Raw genomic sequence first — 7201 nt, 5'->3', positions numbered from 1 at the left:
GAGCAGCCTCTTAAAGTGGCGGCGGGCGGGAGGAGCGGTTCCCCGGGGACCCGCCCCCACCCCCCAACAGTGCAAGAGAGGCTGGTCCTGCCCTGCCCCCACCCTCCCGCTGGCCGGTGAAGTCCCAAGTCGAGGTAGGAGGTCATGGAGAGATGAGCCTATTCTCATCTCTTATCTGCTCTAGGTCCCCATCACCTCCTTGCTTCTTTTTGCCAGCACGTGTATGAACTCTGGGACAAGAGATACCTGTTCATGCTGAGGTCTACAGGACTTCACGGCGCATCTTCCAGCCCAGGCTTGACCCTGAGCAGTCAGTACCATCATTGAGGACCCTGATGTTGGGTCCCCAAGTCTCCTGGGGTGGAAACGAATGCTGCACTGCACATCGAGTGTCCAGGAACTGAAGCTTAGCCTGTTTTCCAGATGCTGTGGTGGGTGGCTGGGTCAAACTTTGGGTCCTCCTGTGATATAGCCACCTCTACAAGTCACAGTGCTTATACAGCTGTCTTATAACAGAGTATGGGATGGTGCGGGGGTGGGGGGCGGCAGGGAAAGGGGGACACCAGGCATTCTTTCCCAGTTTGTCTCTTTTAAGAAGCTATGAGGACAAGGGGGTCCTGTGGATATGAGGGTCAGGGCACCTTGGAGTAGGTGTGGTTAGGAGGCATAGGGTTGCCAATCTTCAAACCCTTGGCCCAAGTGCAATTAGAGCCCTGAAGGAGAAGTAGAAAGGCCTGGGAGGAAGCCAGACCCACTGAAGACATTTGGATGGAATTAAGTACGAAGTCTTACCTCCCAACCTCCCTCTTATTCTCTGTAGCCTCCCCCTACCCCCTTCAGGGACTTTCTGCTTATTTTTCTAAAGCCTGTTCTTTTGTGCCTCTCCCTAACCATCAGTGCACCTGCTGGGCACCTAGGCCCGTCCCTTTGTAATGGAGGTACGTTAATACCTGCCATGGGGAGGGGGGGCATGGTTTCCCCATCCACCAGCTCTGGTCCTTGCTGTGCCTCCTCCTGGTATGTCTTCTATCTTCCGCCCACTGGCTCCAGTAGGCCCAATCTGATTCATCTCAGCATGTGGCCTTGGGCCAGGGATAGGGCTTGTTTCTGGCGAGGCCTCAGCAGGCAGTTTGAAGAAGATAAACAGTTGGGTGGATGGAAGGACAGACAAATAGTCGCACCCAAGACCCTATGACTGGGAAGAGGTGATGAACTGTTTATAGGATCTCTCTACTGGTCAGACATTGGCCAGGGGCTACTATTTTAGTTTCTGCTCTTGGTTGACCTGTCATCTCATCTACCTGGCTCCCCTGGGTGCCTCACTCTGTCTCAATTATTTCCTCCAGTTCCCCAGATAAAGACAAAGAATGGATAGCTAGTCCCTGTGGCTGACCTCAGTGTTTCATTTGTCCTGTAAAGTCACCCTGTTTTGACCCAAGAGTAGGAAGGGACTTTCAATACAGATCTGACCTTAAGGTAGGGGTAGAAGAGCCGGGCGTGGTGGCACACGCCTTTAATCCCAGCACTCGGGAGGCAGAGGCAGGCGGATCGCTGTGAGTTCGAGGCCAGCCTGGTCTACAAAGTGAGTCCAGGATGGCCAAGGCTACACAGAGAAACCCTGTCTCGAAAAACCAAAAAAAAAAAAAGGTAGGGGTAGAAGACTTATGTTCCAGATATGGGGGCCTGGTCCCCAAGATCAGCAACCATAGAGACTCCAACAATGTTTGTTTTTGCTTGTTTGAGACAGTTTCTCTTTGTAGCCTTGGATGTCCTGGAACTGGCTCTGTAGACCAGGCTAGACTTGAACTCAAGAGATCCACCTGCCTCTGCCTCCTGAGTGCTGGGATTATAAACACATGCACCACCACACCTGTCAATTCCAGCATTATTGACGCTCTAGATCTCCACAAGACAGTGGCCTTCAAAGGAGGCATAAAGTCCTGTCTCCTAGAGTGAACCAGATACCCATCTCCATAAGAGCTGCAACGCCCTTCAGGATCTTTGGATGGTACAGATTCCATTGACTGTTCCTATTCACAGAACTGAGGCCTTTTCTATATGCATTTGTAGTGTTTAAAGAATAAAATTGGGTGGCTGGGTGGCTCAGCAGTTAAGAACACTTGCTGTGTTTGCAGAGGACCTAGGTTTAGTTCCCAGCTCCCACATGGTAGCTCACAACCCTCTCTAACTCACATTCCAGGGGAGCTGACATCCTCTTCTGAACCTTACATGCACCAAGCATGCAAGTGTGTATATACGCACACACTTGGAGACAAAATGCTCATACATATAATATGAAAATGAAGTGAAATAAAATAGTCTTTAAAAAATAAATTTGGGGATGGGGGATTGGAGGAATAAGTCAGCTCTTAAGAACACTTGTGGCTCTCTTTTTTTTTTTTTTTCTGTTGGCTCTGTTTTTTAACAATTAAACTTTATTATACAACCCAACTAGCTTACACAAGAAGGAAAAAAGGTTAAAGGGACAAAAGAGTGAACCTTCCGGTATCTGTTCCACGCGATGGGTCCTTAGGTGTCTCTCTGGCCCGCGTGCTGGGCCGGCCTGTTCACTGCTGTCCACGCGCTTGAGCCGGGGCTGAACTTGTTGTTCTCTCCTCCCCACCTGCCTGAGTCACATGGGAAGGGCGGTCTCCTTCTCCCGTTGAAGGTCAATTAGAAAAACAATAGCCCAGTTGGGGTTCCCAGGTCTGCTTCCTGAATTCCAGGCCCAGGATGGCTCCACTCAGTCTGTCACAAGGTATTCATGGGGTGCCCCAAGGGTAAAGCCTGCCAAGACTGCTTCCACCTGTGACAAAGCTTAATCTTTCCCACATTTTTCTTTTTCCCACCTTAGCCCATCCACTTGTGGCTCTTTCAAAGAACCCAGGTTCAATACCTTACACCCACACAGTGGATCACAAGAGTCTACAACCCCAATTCCAAGTGACCTGACACTCTGTTAAAATTATTTATTTATTGTATATGAGTACTTTATCTGCAGAAGAGGGCACCAGATCACATTATAGATGGTTGTGAGCCACCATGTGGTTGCTGGGAACTGAACTCAGGACCTCTGGAAGAGCAGGCAGTGCTCTTAACCACTGAGCCATCTCTCCAGCCCGACCTGACACTCTCTTAAAGTTTCCTCAGGCACCAGACACGCAAGTGGTGCACAGACATACAGGCAGGCAAAGCACCCATACACATAAAAATAATGTTAAAAATAAAGAATAAAACTTGAGTTCTGCACATTGATGTACATCCAGCATCACTTGCACAGTTTCCCTGGAAAGATTTATATCCCACTCTACAGATGAGGATAGCAAGACTCAGAGAGCTTGAATGATGGGCCAAAAGAGCACAGCGAGTGACAGAGCAAAGACGAAGACGCAGGCTGGTGGGTTTCTCATTCGTGCCCTTTAGAATCACAGCAAGGGGAGGACGTGGATTTGGCATTTGTTTCTCATTTGTATAGACATATGCAAGGAGTTAAGGAAAGCAAGGGAGAGTGTTGTGCAGATTCCAGGGAGGAGACCGGAGATGGGAAGGGTAGGGAAGAATCAAAATGCAGGTGACCGAGCTCTTTACAAACTAGTCCTTTCCACTTAAAAGGGTTAGCGCGCACACAGTGTATTAAACCAAGTGGAGCCGAGCCGGGCGTGGTGGCGCACACCTTTAATCCCAGCACTCGGGAGGCAGAGGCAGGCGGATCGCTGTGAGTTCGAGGCCAGCCTGGTCTGCAAAGTGAGTCCAGGATGGCCAAGGCTACACAAAGAAACCCTGTCTCAAAAAACCAAAAAAAAAAAAAAAAAAAAAAAAAAAAAAAAAAAAAAAACCAAGTGGAAGAGCCAATGCTCCCCCGCCCCCACCCCCACCCCTGCAGCCATTTCCAATAACTTCCCCCTAGTGCTGGGAAGTATAGAGATCCAGTGACCTGTGCCCTTTCAAGTGAAGCCCCAGTCACCCCAGCGGCCCCCGGAGGCCCACTCAGGTCAACTTGGGGGAGCCTGTGGCCCCCCCCATTCAGACACCTCCAGTTTTCAGTTACATTCTCTCATTAAAGTTCAATTGATTTCTCTGCTTGAGAGTTTACTCTTTGTCTCAAAGGCATCAGCGGCTTCTGGCTTTCACTATTTATGGTGCAGGGGGGATAACGGGTGGTGGAACGTGAGAAAGGGGTGAAGGAAGAGGGTGTGGGCAGCTTGCAAAGCCCTGCCTCACTTATCACACAACCTTGGCCAGGTTTCACTTCCTTTCTCCAAAGTACAGTGTTTTTGCTCTAGAAGGGTGGGAGTATGTGTGGCTGTTGCCCTGACCTTGCCCATCTTTTAGGGATCTCTGTCAACATACATTGAGACAACAGACAGACATTCGGTGCTGCAACTAACACTTCTTGCTGTGTGTAGGGCTTGTGGGTCAGGCTTGAATTCTTACTTTTAGTACTAAAAAGAATTTCTTAGATTTAATTCCTAGCAACACACACACACACAGACACACAGACACACACACACACACACACACACACACACATGGGCACGCGCACAACATGTACCTGCACAAACACTACCTATAGTCCCACTTCGAGTTTCAATGTGTACAGATATGGTGCGAAGTAACGAGCCTGGATTGTAGACACATATAGACCAGATAGATGCTGTTCACACTCCCAGGATCACTGGCTGTGTGACCTGGACCAAATAGACCTCTTTGAGTCTGAATTTGCATTTTCTTTATGTAGTAATCTATAAGGAATAGTGAGCCTAGGAGGCCAAAGGATGGTCAGATGAGATAGATGTTAATTATGACTTCTGGTACCCAGGACACAATTCTCTTTTCCTACGATTTCTATCCTTTCCCCCTTTGCTTAGTTTGTTGGGCACATTTAAAACCCCAAACACTTCTTTTCAAATTATAGACTACATCTCCACTGCAGAAACTTTGTTAGAATCAGGGAAATATATGTACAAAATTTTATTCATTTATTTATTTATTTTTGGCCTTTTGAGACAGGAGACTTCTCTTTGTAGTTCTGGAACTCACTCTATAGACTAGGCTGGCCTTGAACTCAGAGATCTACCTGCCTCCACCTCAGGATTAAAGGCATGTACAACCACTGCCCAATTTTGTGTGTGTGCGTGAGTGTGTGTGTGTGTGTGTGTGTGTGTGTGTGTGTGTGTGTATGTAGTTGTATATATGAGGAAGGAGAGAACTGACTTCCGAAAGTTATACTTTGACCTCCACATATGTGCCATGGCACATGCCCAAAAGCATGCTCACACACATAGCATACATACAATAATAATTACAAATGATATTATGGCAATGTGTCTATCGTTTAATTTTATAATTTTATTTCTAGCCACTTATCCTAAGAAAGTCATCACACACAAAGATGAGTAAATAAGTATATATGTCTACACACACACACACTATATCTGTAAACCACATGTAATTCTAGTACCCTTAAAGTCCAGAAGAGTCAGATCCCCTCATAACTGGAGTTATAGATGGCTGTGAGCTACCATATGGGTGCTGGGAATAGAACCAGGGTTCTCTGCAAGAGCAGCCAGTGATTTTAACTGCTAGTCCATCTCTCCAGTCCCTGTAGGAAAATTAAAATCATTGTCCTGTCACTCCCCAAGCATTACCACGGCTAATATTTTAGCAACCCCCAGGCCAGGCTTTTCTACTATGTATAAACAATCAAGATTATGTATATAGTCTTGTCACCAGCCTTTTGACTTACTTCCTGTAAGTAAGAATGTCCCTGCTTGATTAACCTCAGAGAACTTCACACTTACTATTCATATGTTGCTCTGGTATACCATCCAGTTTTCAACACTGGACTAGCATTGCACCGAACATCCTTATTCATCCATCTTTGTGTGTGTGTGTGTGTGTGTGTGTGTGTGTGTGTGTGTGTGTGTGTATGAGATGACTTCCTTAGAATGGCTAGAAGTAAAATTATGAAATTAAATGATAGACACATTGCCAAGTGTCATTTTTAATTATTTCTTATTGTGTGTATATTATGTGGGTGAGCATGCTTTTGGGCATGTGCCATGGCACACATGTGGAGGTCAAAGAACAGTTCTTGGGAGTCAGTTCTCTCTTCCACTGTTGGGTCTGGGGATCCAACTCAGGTCATGAGGCTTGGAAAGTACTTTTTCCTGCTGAGCCATCTTGCCAACTAAAGTAAGATAGTTTGTGTTTATTTATTTATTCGGTGGTTTTTTTTGTGTGTGTATATTTGTAAATATGTGTGTGGTTTGTGTGTGTGTGTGTGTGTGTGTGTGTGTGTGTGTGTGTGTCCAGATGCCATAGCACATGTGTGTAGGTCAAAAGACAACTTTTAGTTCTTTTTTCCACCATGTATGTCCTGGCTGTCAAACTTAAGCTGTCAAGTTTTACTTGCTAAACCATCTTTCTAACTCCTATGCTTTATGGTTTTGTTTGTTTGTTTGAGACAGAGTCTCTCTATGTAGCCCCTGCTGGCAGGTCACTTGTTATGTAGACCAGGCTGGTCTTGAACTCACAAAAATATGCTTACCGTAGCCGGGCGTGGTGGCGCATGCCTTTAATCCCAGCACTCGGGAGGCAGAGGCAGGCGAATCGCTGGGAGTTCGAGGCCAGCCTGGTCTACAAAGTGAGCCCAGGATGGCCAAGGCTACACAGAGAAACCCTGTCTCGAAAAAACCAAAAAAAAAAAAAATATGCTTACCTCTGCCTCCCAAGTGCTTGGATTAAAGGTATGCAATATCACATCCAGCTCCCAACTAACATATTTTAAAGTGTAGAAAATATGGTGGGACCTGGAGAGATGGATAAGTGCCTAAGAGCATTGACTGATTCTTTCAGAGGATCAAGGCTAGATTCTTTCTCACTCCCCCACCGCCCCCCCCAAACAGGATTTCTCTGTGTAGCCTTGGCTGTTCTGTAACTCACTCTGTAAACTAAGCTGGCCTCGAATTCACAGAGATCCACCTGCCTATGCCTCTCTTGAGTGCTGGGATTAAAGGCGTGCGCCACCACCGCCCAGCCTAAAACTAGCAAATCTTGAGGGCTAGAGAGAAGGCTCAGCAGTCGAGAGCACCCGTTGCTCTGCACAGGACCCAAGTTCAGTGCCCACATTGGATGGCTCACAGGCACCTTTAATGCCAACTCCAGGGGACCCCATATTTCTGGCCTACATTTCATGTGC

The sequence above is a fragment of the Acomys russatus genome, chromosome 26 (assembly GCF_903995435.1).
Source record: "Acomys russatus chromosome 26, mAcoRus1.1, whole genome shotgun sequence".
Taxonomy (NCBI): Eukaryota; Metazoa; Chordata; class Mammalia; order Rodentia; family Muridae; genus Acomys; species Acomys russatus.
The sequence above is the reverse complement of the archived record's forward strand: the minus strand, read 5'-3'. Positions refer to the sequence as shown.